This window comes from Toxorhynchites rutilus, chromosome 3 (genome assembly GCF_029784135.1).
Source record: "Toxorhynchites rutilus septentrionalis strain SRP chromosome 3, ASM2978413v1, whole genome shotgun sequence".
NCBI lineage: Eukaryota > Metazoa > Arthropoda > Insecta > Diptera > Culicidae > Toxorhynchites > Toxorhynchites rutilus.
The window spans coordinates 40140384-40156333 of record NC_073746.1 but is presented as its reverse complement, the minus strand read 5'-3'; the positions used below and the strand labels follow the sequence as shown (position 1 = coordinate 40156333).

Here is a 15950-nt window from a genome sequence, read left to right as displayed (position 1 = left end):
AAATTGTATCCTTATGGTGGATTTACATTAGGGAGATCTATAGCTATAGACGGATTTATTCACCCGGAAATAGATGTAACCGGATGAGAATATATATGATACACTTCTTCGAGGTAGATATGTATAGAATGTATAGAATACATTCAGGCATATGTACACGCTGGTGAATTTTGTGAGAAATCACTAAAGTTGGATGCAGTTCTACTTCCGGTGAATAAATTCATCGAAAATATATTCAATATATTCATTATATAAGTTATATAAGTTCGCGCTAGTGTAAACGGTTGATGCGATTTCTATAAATCTCATCATATTTCTTCACACGAACATATCACTAGTCTAAACCCACCCTTATGGAAATTTTCACTGAAATCTTAAGAGTTGCCTAACATATCCTTTTACTGTTCAATGTGAAATAATTTTCAAAAAATGCCTTGCGACATTCGAACGTGAACATAACCGAGGGAATCCTTTTCAGTCTCAAGTTATAGCGCATCAAAGATGGAGTCCATCAAGCAAGAAATTCGCCATATTTTACGTTTTTACTACTTGCGAGGTAAAACTGCAACGAAGGCGGCCGAAAAAAATCGTGTAGTTTATGGACCCGATACTGTAACGATTCGCACAGCACAACGTTGGTTTCATCGATTTCGTTCTGGTGTAGTGGCTGTCGAAGATACACCCCGTACTGGTAGGCTAATCGCCGAGGAAACTGATAAAATTGTTGAAATCATCCAAGTAGACCGGCATGTGAGCACTCGCTCGATTGGTCAGGAACTGGGTATAGACCATAAAACCGTTTGGAACCATTTGCAGAAGATTGGATTCCAAAAAAAGCTGGATGTATGGGTGCCACACGAGTAGACGCAAAAAAATCTTTTAGACCGAATCAACGCCTGCGATGCACTGCTGAAACGGAACGAACTCGACCCATTTTTGAAGAAGATGGTAACTGGTGATGAAAAATGGATCACGTACGACAACCTAAAGCGAAAAAAGTCGTGGTCGAAGCGCGGTGAGCCGACCCAAACCATCGCCAAGCCCGGATTGACGGCCTGGAAGGTTTTGTTGTGTGTTTGGTGGGATTGGAAGGGAATCATCCACTAAGAGCTGCTCAACTATGGATAGACCCTCAACTCGATTCTCTACTGCTTGACCGTTTGAAGCAGGCGATTGACCAGAAGCGGCCAGAAATGATCAATAGGAATGGTGCTGTTTTCCACCAGGACAACGCTCGGCCTCACACATCTTTGATGACCCACCAGAAGCTACGGGAGCTCGGATGGGATGTCCTATTGCACCCACCGTATAGTCCGGACCTGGCTTCAAGTGATTATCATCTCTTCCGATCCATGCAAAATGCTCTTGGTGATACTAAGTTGGCCTCAAAAGAGGCTTGCGAAAACTGGCTGTCTGAGTTTTTTACAAATAAGGAGGGGGGTGGGGAGGGGAAAGGGGGGAGATAATGAAGTTGCCTTCTAAATGGCAACAAGTTTGCGAACTAAACGGCGCATATTTGACTTAAATTGGATAATTTTAAGTATGTTAAATAAAGCGTCAAATTTCGATCAGAAATACGACATTTCTTTTTCCCCAATCCTATATTTAATTAATTCATTTTTATCAATATGAACTGTGTTTAAACATGTTTTACAACTAGGAATTGTTTCTTCATATCACTTCAAGATGTTTTCCTCGTGTTTCATATATGGACTGATGGATTGTTAACAAAAAAGGATTTGTTCACGTTCACGTTTACGGAAACAATCAAGTTTATTATGCATTTTTGAATAAAATTAAATAAATTTTTCATTATTCGAATGGAAGCAACAGAATCGTCCTATGTAGCGTACTTTTTAAATTAGAGCCAATTTAAGGCAAACAGGACCATAACCAAAAAAGACGGGTGGGTAATGTCGGGGACATAACCGGAGTGACGTAGGACTATACAAAGGGGACAGCTTTTGCTAAATATATATTTTAAATATATTGTTTTATTTTCTTCTCCTACGTGAATACCTACCTATCTACCTGAAAAATGGATTAGTTTACTGTTTACTCTTTATGAATATGTTGATGGTTCTGAAAAGAACCTTTGGTGTTGTGTTTTTGTTATCACTCGATATTCCCATCTTGTTCGGTAAAACCTTCCTGTTTAGCTATTGCGTTTGCCACTCGCCACAGCTTTCACAGTTGGAAAATTTATTCCCATCCAGCTTGTGACATGTTGTACAGTAAATTACATTCAATGCGACGTGCCGAAGCACCACTCAGTGTCGGATTGGAGGCGATTTTAACCTGTAATTGAACATTTGCGATGACAGTGGTACAGTGTCGACTTTCAATGTGGGGTCATAATTTGGACCCCGCACTCTATGTTTACAAAAATGTCCAAATAAATATGTCGCATTACATGTCCGTTCAATTAACTAGATGTCGGACTAAATGTAAATTACTGTACTTTCAATCTGGAAGCAATTTAAGAATTGGTGAAAATTGAATAATCGGGAAAGTCCCCAACCATCAATAAGCTCAGAACAACTGCCAAATTCACATACCCATCATATCCTGGCAAACAAATTATGAAAAAATCAATTTGTGTTTTATTATTATTTTGGATATTATTTTAAAATGCATTGAACTGTATTTCGTAAACTTTTTTTTGAAAGGTTTAATGGCCCTGATAAGCGCCGTGTTTTATGGAATGGTTACAATTTAGAAAAATTTAGTACTCGTGGTTTTGAAAAAAACCATTTCGAACGCCCTCGATGCCGCCTTGTTCTGGATTTGCCACCAAAGCAGTTTGTATAAAGAACAAACTTTTTTCTTCTGCTACCTGCTGCCGTTTTGCGATTGCGTTTGCCACTCGCCACTCGCTGCAACTGCCTGTTGCTGTCCACCGAACCGAATGTAGTCTGTTCTGAATGCGGGATCGTCGCGAGCAGCTTTGCAAGCCAATTCGATCACTTCGGCGGCCGAAACTATGTAACGCCGGCTAGGTGGACTGGTGCACTGGTACTAACGCGCTCGGCCTTGCTACCCTTGCGGAGCAATTGGCGAATACACCTACGGGGAATTGCAGACCAACACAGTTCAAGCGGGATTTTACCTTTCCCTTCACTTTCCCTCCTTTGCCATGTCCAGACATGGATGCTTATGTTGGTTTGTTGATGTGATGTGATGCGAAACGATGTGGTGTACGGTTTCGATGAGAATGATCGTTACGGCAGCGGAGCGGGGATTTTTAAGCTGACTGGCTGGCTCGAGAATTACGCATGTGTGAGAGTGCGACCAATGTTTCCTTCATTTTTTCCTTTTTCCTTTTCAATCGAGCTTCATTGTATTTCGCTGCTGCTCTGCTTGCCCGCTTTGGTCGGTACGAGCACAAAATGGACCAATCAAAAATGGGCACATAGTGTATTTGGACAATGCTTGATATTTCACAATTATTCAATTGTTTATCTCGAGAAAAATGAAATGTTATTCGTTATGATAGATGCGTAGATATATTTCCTATCAATTGATGCAAACACATTTGCGATCTATTGAGAAATGCTCGAGTTATAAGCGTTCCAAATCTTGCATTTTTTCCTACTTGTTCAGTGCCTAGATTTTCATTTTAGCCCAAATATCTTCCGGTTAGACCTAGTCCTACATCAAAAATTGTTCAATAACTCTGTCATTGTTGAAAATCTACTATATGCGAAGAAGGGTTTTTTTTCGTGAAATATGATCCTATCTCACCTCCTGAGAGATTCCAGATATATTCAATTTTTTCATGTGAGAAAGGTGTATTCTGACTTTAAGGGGATGAACAAAAATATGAATGTACAGTTGAAATCCACATCGCATCGCGTTTACTATGTCATGTCCGTGCGGTTTGCATTTGATTTCGGCATACGTGAACGAAAGAGCTTTCCCACAAACGAGCCTGCGCCCGCGCCCGCATCGCATCGTGTTCACTATATCCTCGGCCTTACACGTCTTATCGGACGGACAGTGGACTTTTCGTTTGAATGCTTCGGCACAGGGAACGATAGTAACAAAATAAGAAAATGATTTTTTGAAAAGTCGGAAATACTGACGCACTCTTTCTTGCCAGCATACTCACCAGGTATAGCGCCTTCAGATTACCACTTGTTTAGATCGATGTACCACGGCATTGCTGGCTGGAGCGAGACTGTGTAATAACGGGCCTGAACACGAGCTTCACTTCACGGTGAAAACGAAATGAAGTGCATATCAATTCATATCTTGCATACAATTCATTTCATTTTCAATATGGAGTGACGTTCGTGATCAGGCCCAATAATCGCTAATGACAACTTCCATATCTTTCCCGTCGCAGTAAGCAGCAAATGGGGTGACCTTAAGCTGCAATATTTTGTTCCTTCATTTTCTTCTTCTAGAGTATTTCGATTCAATTGATATACAAATCATAGAAATCCGTTCTTAGCAATAAATTATTATCAACGTTAACTATTTCTAAAAACGTTACACATTTCCTGAGTTTGCATCCTTAATAAATTACCCAGTCCTATGGTAAAAAGTGGTGCAAATTACTTTCGTTGAAATAATTCGTACACTTTTTTTTTCTTCTAATAATTGATTTTCCAGGCTGAGGTTTCGAACGAATTACCCATCCTTCCAGCGTGATTTAGCTGAATCGCCCAAAGTTCTAAACTCAATTCGGATCCAAATCAAGTCCATAGTAAAAATTGAGTGGTTCTATAGTTGTGAAACGCAGTGTATCACTAGTCTAAACCCACCCTTAGACATTCTCAGACATTGTCTGGTTTCTACAATCGATTGATGAAGGAGTTTGGTTTAAACGTAACGTGAAATCGTTATTTCTATATACTGCTGAATATAAAAATTTATTTGTTAATATTTGAAGCTGCAAAAATACAGTTAATAATAATAAAAATCTAGCAATTAATCGATTATGTTAAGGGAATGACTCGTATCGCATTATAATGGGGCTGTCCACATACAACGTGGACAGCTTTAGGGGGGTAGGGGGTAGGCGTCGTGAATAATGTCCACGTGGACCCGCTTAATAAGTATAATATAAATGAAATCTGAATTTTGTTCAGAATTTTCAAAGATTTTTTAAAAGTGTTCACCCTTCGTACTTCGTATTTTTTTAATAAAAGAATTGAGCTACCTGAGAGTGTTGCCCGGACGAACATCCATCTTTTCCCCATATTGTTGAATTTCTTCAGTGTAATGTATACCTTGAGACTGACTCACATAAAATTACTGATATCTCGGGATCAAATGTGTTAGATACGCAAAAGTACGCATTACGCGCATTTCTCTTCATTTCTGATATATCTGCGTACTTTCCTTGTGATACCCGCAATCCAACATTGCACAGCTGTAGTGTCAATCTCTCTCGATAGTTTGTCCCGATGTTTTGTCATCTGTTCAGTGTTCTTAGCCATTTTTCCAAACTTCTTTATCCTCCGCTTCAAGATTACCTAATATTTTTTCTATTGGGCGGAATTGAGGACAATTGGTTGGATCTAGGATCTTGTCAATAAAATTCGAATCAAAACAACCAAAAAGTCCATCAATATCTTGACTTTTGCTCCATCAGGGCAAATACCTTGCCAAATCACGAACTTACGAGCAAATTTATTCATGAATGTTAATTCAAATCTGCCAGGCACATCATCTAGGTAAGATTTTTTGGCCAGAAAACTGTCCGAAATCCATCTTTAAGTAAGTTTTCAAGTCATGTAAGTCCCCAATTAGCAAGTATTCTTCGTTGTACTTCATGAACGTTTGGTTATATCTGAATAGTGACGGTTTACTAAGACGGGTCAAAGAAGCATATAATCCTACGTCAGAAAAAGACAACATCTTCTGAAGGAACTTCTTTCAAAAAAAAATCCTGGTTTAATGTTGCAGGAGTTACGAAAGGTTCATTTTTCAGTATGCAGCTTTTTTCTGGAATTTAAACATTTTTTATTTTGTGTTTTCCTGGGCACTTCTAACAGATCTGCAGATCTAACGAAGTATTAATTATTTTGTCCAGTCTTTTCGGAAGCAACGGCCTTACAGTACATTCCATCATCCATCACGACGCAACCGTATTTCATCAGCAAATTCTTGGAGAGCATCCTTGATCGTTTCTTTGGTTACAGATTTTACTTCGCATTACGGTTCGATACAACTTGTGTCTCGACATTTCTCAAACCACCATTATTTTTTTTTTTTTTTAATTAAGGATTGCAAAGCTCGTGCCATTTTCTCCGTGTCTATCGGTGAATAATGAATAAATCCTTGGTCCGTTTGAAAAGAGAAACCACTTTCGAGTGAGTATTGGGATCAGTTCTTTGCTTCGATCTCCTGGTTCCCTGTCGATGCTTAGACCTTCTTCAAATTGTAATAGGATTTGAAATACTCATGTGAGGATAGACTCATGTGAGGATAGTTCTGATTTTAATTGCGTTCGTGCAGGATAGATTCGAATTCATCTTGACACTTAAAATAATAAATTATTTTCTCATACTGCTCTACGATTCATTCTTTCCCAGCAAACTGCTATATTTTCTAATATAATGGTTTTTGATTCTGCAAAAACTTTGTCAAATATCCAAGATATGATTCTCTAAGAATCAGTTGCTATTTGAAATTGTCACAAAATAGCATGAGATATATAATGATAGCATGTGCCAAACCTTAAAATAATCTGTTCGAAACCTAAAAGTGATGTTTTGATGCGGAAATCTACAACGAAAAAATCAAGACTACATATATGGTGTTTGGAAGAAACCGAAGAGCGATACGAATCAATTCTCGGGTAATATTAGTGAAATACTCAAAAGACAGGAAAAACACAACTTCAGATAAATCCAATAAGCTTTATTTTTACAAAGCCGATCGTTTGAATTAATGTTACAATCAGGATAAAACAAGATTAACGTTACAGATCCGGTGATATGAAATAAGCTTTAAATATAGTCGCAATTCAATTATTTCCTTGATCCGAGAAAATGCAAAAAATGTTCACGTGAACAATAGGGAAGAAGTTTAGTAAATGTCCACGCTTGTTCATGGTGGGGGGTGGGTGAAGTCTATAATAATCCTTTGCTGTCCACGTGGTATGTGGACAGCCCTAAACAGCTAAAAAATGTTCGATAATTTAATGAACTATAAGTTTGAGAAAATCGGACAACACTAGGCACGGATTACATGGTTTCGTTCATTTCTGCGTGTTCTTGACAGCAGAGCAAGCAACGCAAATTCGGTCTCGTAACACGAAACGTCACCGTCCGATACATCGCACACATTCCAATTCGATTCGTCCGAGTCGGCACATTCCACATACACGCATACACACGCGTGCTTCGATGGACAGTTGAATCATTCGTTCAGTGGCGCATGGAATGCTGGAAACGGTAGGGTGGTTGTGGGTTAATGTAACTAAGCGAATGAATCACATAGAAAATTATTCATCTATCAGTGGATTTCAACTTTGTGAATGGATTGTTCGAAATACCGACAAAAGTATGTTAACTTCTATGTTAATAAAAAAATAGTTTACTTTTAAGGTAACCCTATCAGCATGTTACAAAACGTATTCATGTTCCAGCAGTCACTCCACTGTTAGCTAGCTTTAACTCGACGGCATCGTGATTTCGTACCATCTATGAGGATCGGCTGTTTTTCGTTCAGTTTTGAGCAACACGCACACAGACACATACCCCGCTGTATCGAGTTCCAGCCAAGAAGTGCAGAATGTGTGTGCTGGCGAGCGCTTGCTGTGTTTCTCACACGGCCTGCTTTCAGTAGAGTTGTGAGTTGTGAAGGCAGAAGGCACAAATCGGTGAAGAAGGCTCCGTATATCGGGAAACGCGTACGCGGTTTACGGTTTTTCCTCCCTCGCTCGCTCGCTTGCCGTCTCGCGTGTGGCAGAGAAGAAGACTGCAAACGTTCCTACAGTATCCGTGAAATGTTTTTTAATTGAAACTCTTCGATCTTTGGCGTTATTTTAATCCAAATTAGGACAGCTTTATAGGAAAAACTCAGAGTAGTGCTTTCGGTACGGTGTGTGAAATTTGATTTTTAGTCGAGGAGCATTTTGTTCTGGGAGAACCGAACAAAAGTGTGTATCTTTCAAGTGGATTCTTTTATATGCATACGTTTGAAAGAAGACAAACGTGAAGTGTTTTTTTTTAGTTCGAGTGTATGAGTGCGAATATTGTTGAGTTGCCTTTGGGAGAATTTCAACTGATCGCGAAGGTCTCCTGGAATCTGCGGAACGTCCAAGATAACCCCGGGAATATATTAGCAGCAGCAGCAGCAGCAGTTTCTTTGACTTCAGCCATCGATTGTCACCGACATAAAGCAGCAATTGAATGTAATATGATGGGCGATTTCTTAGGTTTACTATATGATCGCTTATTGTTAGTGAAACAGCAAGTTTGTATTGTTAAATTGGATCTTCATTGAACGGGAAATCGAATTGGAAGCTGGCCTTGGCCGGTCATGTGATTCTTGGTCATGGCTTGCTCGGGTGTAAATACATCATAAAAGTTGCGTGTGTAATTTCCGAAGGAAATGTCTTCTTTTCCAGCGTAAAGCACATCCAGAGCTTACTGGGGATGATATTGTTAAAGCAAAAAAGTGTTCGTGTTGGTGCATTTCTGTTTTGTTCCACATCGCTGAGAGGAACGAAGGTAAAGAATAGAAAAAAGTCGAGCCTACTGTGGCCTTTAGTCAACAGAAGGGGAAGAAAAAGAAGTGTCTTCTGTTGTGTGTGTGTGTATTGGTGATTTGTGTTGCTGTTTCGACCCGAAACGTGTCCGAAGAGATTGTGTGTGAGGTTTTCCTAATCTCCACTTGTACTTGAGGCAGTAACGGTGGCGTATTCCTGCGGTACAAATAAACGATCTTATCAAACGGAACGCTGAGAAAGAATACGAAAATCGCGGCAGCCCCTGATACGAGCTTAATTGCGTAACCCATCTCCACCAACAGAAACTCTAAATCAAACGTCAAACGTTACGTATGAATTGAAGTGATCCAAAGAGCAGGTATTGTGGCGCTTTTTCAGCGAAAAAATATTGTTCGACGAATTTCTCCGAAAAAAAAAATAAATACATCGCCGCTTGGCTGATTATTACCGCAATCTGGATGTGATGTGAGTGGATGTGAGAATGCACACATTTCCGTTGAAACTCAACAGTCAGTTGTGATTGCATGCGCAAACAATTTCGCGGATACATGTTTTGAATGTTTGTTTTAAAAACCCAGTCCCTACCGAACGTGGCGTCTTGATAACTCCGAAGAGCCGGTGTCTGTCTCGATCGAACGCATGCGTCCTCTTGTCAAAGTCTCCATCAGCTGATTTCGTGCATTTTTCCTCGATGGAAAACGTAATATATTTTTTCTTAGCATATCATATCGCGCCCAGTAGCAATAAAATTTGGAAATTACATCAGCATTCCTCACACCCGGCATCGAAAGCGTGTAAAAATTTGCAGATTCGTATTCGTTTCCGTTTACGCTTGTCTCACAGGCATTTCGTTTATGGTAAAGGTTGTTATGATTGCTGGCATTTGCCGGTTGGCATCTTCCGGCATTGGCACTGGAGTGAAAACAATGAGGAGCCCTTCTAACCTAGTCGAAGGAAGTGGCCGTAGGCTTCGTTTTTTGCTGTACATATTTTGTTCACGACAATTGAATTTAAACATTATATGTATTATATGTTTTCTTCTACCACATTTCCTCGACTAAATTGATTTAGTGTACGAAATTCGTATGAGTTGAACCGTGGGAATTTTGTTTTCGAGGATTTCCTAATTTATTTCTCAAACTAATTTGACTCCGCTAGTGGTAATTGTCCAACATTTCGAAAACAGAAACGAATCAGGAAGACCATATTATATGTACAAGCATGACATTTTTTTTAATCAAAGACGAATGGTTAATGTTGGGACATTACAGGAGAGCTGTAGAACTCCTGTAATGCTTGGCTGGAACTCCTGTGTTCTGTATCCCTCAGCAAAACAATATCTCCAACGCTTACAAAAACATCATTTTCAAAGATATACCCCAAAAATTATACTATGCAGCATCTTTCGTCAATAGCGGCAACAGAAAATACGAAATCGATTGTGTTGGTGACGACGCAGCAATCGTAGCAATCGCAGTGGAATGACATTCCACATTCAATTTCCAATCAAAGAACACAGCTCTCACTATTGGAAAAAAAATTCATCCAAACTGGCTTGCAATGTGTTGTAGTTTGACGTCCTTTTTTATTTTGAAATGCACGATATCGTGAAAATTAAGAGATCCTGGCTGTAAAGTCACCAACCATCAATAAATACACTGAATAATACATCACATTGCAACGAACTGCTGCATTGAAATGTATCAAAATAACATATTGGTGAACGGTTCGGTGACCCTATAAGCGCCATGTTTCTATGGAATAGATTCCACACGGAATGCTACCACAAGCGATTCTACATCTGTTCTTGAATACAATAATATGCACGGTAGATAGCTACGTTTGTTTTCGTATTCAATTGTTTATCTAAAAAAAAAGGGTGGGTTATATCTATGATATTACTGCAAGGTTGACGTGGGACTACCATTGGCTTAGTAATCATTTGTTTGTATTGATAAAATTTTTGATTAGGGCAGTATTCTAGAAATTTGAAGAAAATCAATTTTTTTTTCTTCATATTTCTGTAGTTTAGGCATTCAAGAATATACCCTAGAAAAGACTTATCAAAAATTCCAATATTTACCGAGTTGAAGTCATTTTAGTGATACGGTATCTAACCAGCTACGGCCCTAAGAATGAATTTCAAACGCGTTTTTCTCGAAACTGTTTTTTTTCAAACTGGCGTACACGATATCTTAAGTTCTAATGAACCGATTCATGTCGAATTCATATGAATACCATCTGCAGGCATCTCTCTATCGCATGAACTCCAAAAAAAATATATTTTTCAAGTTCACAAATTTGAAAAAAAGGTAAAAATGTATAAAACTTCATTTTGTTTTGCAAACGGCTGCCATTTTGTCAAAAAAGATGTTTTCGATTTGTCCGGGGTTCATGCGATAGTTGCATTTTTACTGATTCATAATCTGTCCGATTTTTTTTGACGTAGGACTACGTCTTTCATTTCTATACCGGGGTGTAAAATCAAAGTTTCGAAAACGAAAGCGTTACGCCGGAGACCGAGATTTTGAGCGTTAATAGCTCCTAAACAACTGAACGAAATGGTATGATAAACACTTCATTCGAAAGATAAAATGTCTACGCGTTATATACTTGTTACTTTTTGATCCAAAAACTTGTTTCAATAGTCTTAAAATTGCTTTCAAAACAGGCTATTGAAATCACCAATCGGTATATAAGCGAGCGGCGCTCGGAAATCCACTCAGTTCTAATTGAACAGCGATTGGAGCATGTTGTCGCTGTTGCGGTGAAGCTCTTTATTTATCATGAAAGCGCGGATGAACGGTGTCACCAAGAGCCTGTTTGTGCACCCTAGGCCAGAAGGGAATCTATCAGGAGGAGAGTGATGCCACAAACGGTTCCCTGGGAAGACATCGCTACACACACATACACGCGCGGCTATTAACAGGTGGTTATCGAGTTGGCATTAACCACTGGTGGGCTTCCAGTATCGAAGAAAATGTGGAAATATCTAATCGTTACTGAAAATAATCTGCCAGTTCCTCTGGGAATTTTCAAAATATATTCATGTGAAAGAGTTTAATTGAATGTTTTCTATCCATGTTACACTGTGACCAAATATGTTTCAATCAAGTGCTATTAACAGGTGGTTATCGAGTTGGCATTAACCACTGGTGGGCTTCCAGTATCGAGGAAAATGTAAAATATCTAATCGTTACTGAAAATAATCTGCCAGTTCCTTTGGGCATTTTCAAAATATATTCATGTGAAAGAGTTTAATTGAATGTTTTCTATCCATGTAACACTGTGATCAAATATGTTTCAATCAAGTGCTATTAACAGGTGGTTATCGAGTTGGCATTAACCACTGGTGGGCTTCCAGTATCGAGGAAAATGTGGAAATATCTAATCGTTACTGAAAATAATCTGCCAGTTCCTTTGGGAATTTTCAAAATATATTCATGTGAAAGAGTTTAATTGAATGTTTTCTATCCATGTAACACTGTGACCAAATACATTTGGTTTTGTGGTTTTTCAATCAATCGCAATTAACAGGATAGCTTCAGAAGATTATTCTTCCCCATCAGTAGGATATTTCCGTATCCAATATTGTATGCGCCCGCAATCGATTATTACTTAGTCGCCGAAAGTTCCGAGCTCAGAGAGTTCATTCCCCTCTAGTTTGCCTTCCAAATTGCCATCGTAAACCACACCTTCTCTCGATTCAATCACACACAAAAAGCATACTTAAACGATATTCTGGTGGTGAGACACATTCATTTTTCGTGAGGACATCGACAAGACAACATCGTTGCCTAACGTGCTGGAGGAGGTGGACGGCGAAGGATCGACACATACACGCGCACAACTCTTTCCGTTAGGATGCCATTCAGCATCGAGAAAGTTCCGGAAAGATCTAATCATTGCTGGAAAATAATCTGCCAGTTCCTTTGGGAATTTAAAAATATATTCATGTGAAAGAGTTTAATTGAATGTTTTCTATCCATGTAACACTGTGACCAAATATGTTTCAATCAAGTGCTATTAACAGGTGGTTATCGAGTTGGCATTAACCACTGGTGGGCTTCCTGTATCGAGGGAAACGTGGAAATATCTAATCATTGCTGGAAAATAATCTGCCAGTTCCTTTGGGAATTTTCAAAATATATTCATGTTAAAGAGTTTATTTGAATGTATTCTTTCCATGTAACACTGTGATCAAATACATTTGGTTTTGTGGTTTTTCAATCAATCGCAATTAACAGGATAGCTTCAGAAGATTATTCTTCCCCATCAGTAGGATATTTCCGTATCCAATATTGTATGCGCCCGCATTCGATTATTGCTCAGTCGCCGAAAGTTCCGAGCTCAGAGAGTTCATTCCCCTCTAGTTTGCCTTCCAAATTGCCATCGTAAACCACACCTTCTCTCGATTCAATCACGCACAAAAAGCATACTTAAGCGATATTCTGATGGTGAGACGCATTCATTTTTCGTGAGCACATCGACAAGACAACATTGTTGCTGAGAGTGCTGGACAGCGAAGGATCGAGATCTCCCCTGAAACGCAAGCAGTTTGTTTGAAACTGTGAGGGAGCACAGAGAAGCCGATCCTCCAGGAGAAGAGAAGGTGACCATCGAAGCAGCCGCTACACACACACATACACGCACGGAATTCTTTTCATTTGGATGAATGGCATCGAGAATGATCCGGAAAATAATCGACCAGTTCCTCTGGGAAATGAAAAATACATTCATGTGAAAGAGTTTATTTGAATGTTTTCTATCCATGTAACACTGTGACCAAATATGTTTCAATCAAGTGCTATTAACAGATCGTTATCGAGTTAGCATTAACCACTGGTGGGCTTCCAGTATCGAGGAAAATGTGGAAATATCTAATCGTTACTGAAAATAATCAGCCAGTTCCTCTGGGAATTTAAAATTACATTCATGTGAAAGAGTTTATTTTAATGTTTTCTATCCATGTAACACTGTGACCAAATATGTTTCAATCAAGTGCTATTAACAGGTGGTTATCGAATTAGCATTAACCACTGGTGGGCTTCCAGTATCGAGAAAAATGTGGAAATATCTAATCGTTGCTGGAAAATAATATGCCAGTTCCCCTTGGAATTGAAAATTACATTCAAGCGAAAGAGTTTATTTTATTGTTTTCTATCCATAAAATATCCATATAATACATTTGGGTTTGTGATTTGTCACTCAAGTACAGTTAGCAGGAAAGCTTCTGAAGATAATTCTTCAGAACAAGGTTTTTCGTATCCTATATTGGATGCATAAATCCTTGTGCCTCCAACGTAACGCTCTCGTTTTCGAAGTCCCCCAAATATTCATTTATTCATTCATTCAGAATGGATTTAGATTCTACTTCAAACAAATAATCTCTAAATCAACGATAGTCCTACGTCACCCTTGCGGTTATACCATAGATATAACCCACTTCCTGTTTTTGTTTCAGATAACCTTCTGGCACAACTTTTTTTTGAACCCTCTCACTTCATCAGCACTTCACTACTCTAGTTATGAATATTTTTCTCCGTTCAATTTTTGTTTTATAGTTTAAAAATAGATGAACAAATAATGATATAATGGATAGTAAAAATATTTTTTATTTAATTTGTACGGAGCTCGAAAAAACGTTCGAACTTCGTGTATCTACACTAGAATACCCCCTTAAACCAAACAATCTTCGAATTCAATTGAATTCAATATATTTGCTTTGTGAGCAAAAAGATTGAGCAAATGCCATGTTAGGTCTATTCATGCATTGTGATAGATTATGTTCTTCGTTACAAGTAAATTTTATGATAGACCTTTTCGTTTGGTATGATGCCTAGGACAAAATATGTGAACGGAAGAATTATCAAACAATTATTTTATTTTACATAGCTGACCGGGCAAACTTCGTCCCGCCCAAAATTTATTTTTCGTTATCACTTTCACGTTTTCTCACTAAGCGCACGTTCATGGGTCCAATCGCAGAACTGTTCATTTTTTTTTTTATCCAAAATATATATTTTATTAAGGCTCATATGACGTCAGCCTAACGGGGCCGGGAGTTCCATATTTCGACAATGTTTGCTTACAACTATGTTAGTAATATGTAACCGATTACTCGCGGTTGGCTCGAGGTTAGTTAGTGTTCTCATAATTGGTATGTTGCAGTCTTCGATGCTCTGTACGTGTGCCCGACACGGGATACTTCCTATTGGGATGCAGCTGACCATTAATCAGCAACGCCCCCCTAGTCTGTACCCCATATCTAGCGTGGTGCGTCTTTCTCGACTCAAGGAATCCAGGATAGAATGGTCACTAGCCGGCGCAATCATCAGCTCGTGTAGAGTTGTCATGAGCGGTACAACCTTTGGCTCTTGTTGAATGATCAGTGGACTGCACAACCTTCGGCCCGTGCATCTGTAAAGAGTGTGTGTATGTATTGCCGCGACTAAGTAAAAGTTTATCGATCGGATAGGAGGGATATGAAACGGGGACACAACGAAGGAAACATCATTAAACGTTGACATCGGCGTTTCTGAGGAACAGGTATAGATGAAGCAGAAGATCAGGATCCCGGCTACCTAAGATATCCCGGACGGGGATATCCGATTGTCTGCCTTGTGCTCTCACATGGAACCGGATACACGACCAGACAACATGCTCGATGTCGTGGTAGTCATCGCCACAAGTACAAAGATTGTTTGCTGCGAGCCCAATGCGATAGAGATGCGCGTTTAGGTTGTAGTGATTGGACATAAGCCGATATATCACGCGAATGAAATCACGACCTACATTCAATCCCTTGAACCATGCACTCGTCGAGACCTTAGGGATAATCGTGTGTAACCAACGACCGAACTCATCTCCACTCCACATGCGCTGCCAACTTACGAGCGTGTACTGACGAGGAATGTGGAAAAATTCATTATAAGCAATTTGCCTTTCAAAAGGAGTGCCTTCTAAAGCGCCCACCTTAGCTAGCGAGTCCGCTTTCTCATTCCCCGGAATCGAGCAATGAGAGGGAACCCATGCTAAAGTAATCTTGAATAATTTTTCGACCAAAACACTCAATAGTTGTCTTATTCTTGTTAGGAAATAAGATGAGCGTTTATCAACTTTCATTGAGCGGATTGCCTCTATTGAGCTAAGACTGTCTGAAAAAATAAAATAGTGGTCGATGGGCAATGTTTCAATGATATCTAATGCGTAATATATCGCACCCAGTTCAGCGACATACACGGAATAAGGAGCTTTGAGT

General features: G+C 39.2%; 1 protein-coding gene and 1 pseudogene across 4 annotated transcripts in view; one reads left to right on the top strand and one right to left on the bottom strand.

Moving 5' to 3' along the window:
* Nucleotides 1-15950, bottom strand: part of LOC129773054 (uncharacterized) — a 50437-nt pseudogene that overhangs the window by 14784 nt on the left and 19703 nt on the right.
* Nucleotides 7800-15950, top strand: part of LOC129775560 (klarsicht protein) — a 536788-nt gene continuing 528637 nt past the window's right edge. For 3 of the 4 annotated variants that reach the window (XM_055780426.1, XM_055780425.1, XM_055780422.1), the window contains exon 1: nt 7800-8371. The gene's annotated coding sequence lies outside the window, so the exon portion shown is untranslated. Of the gene's footprint in view, nt 8372-9029; nt 9048-15950 lie in introns of those variants that run through there. The other variant, XM_055780424.1, reaches the window with a different exon arrangement.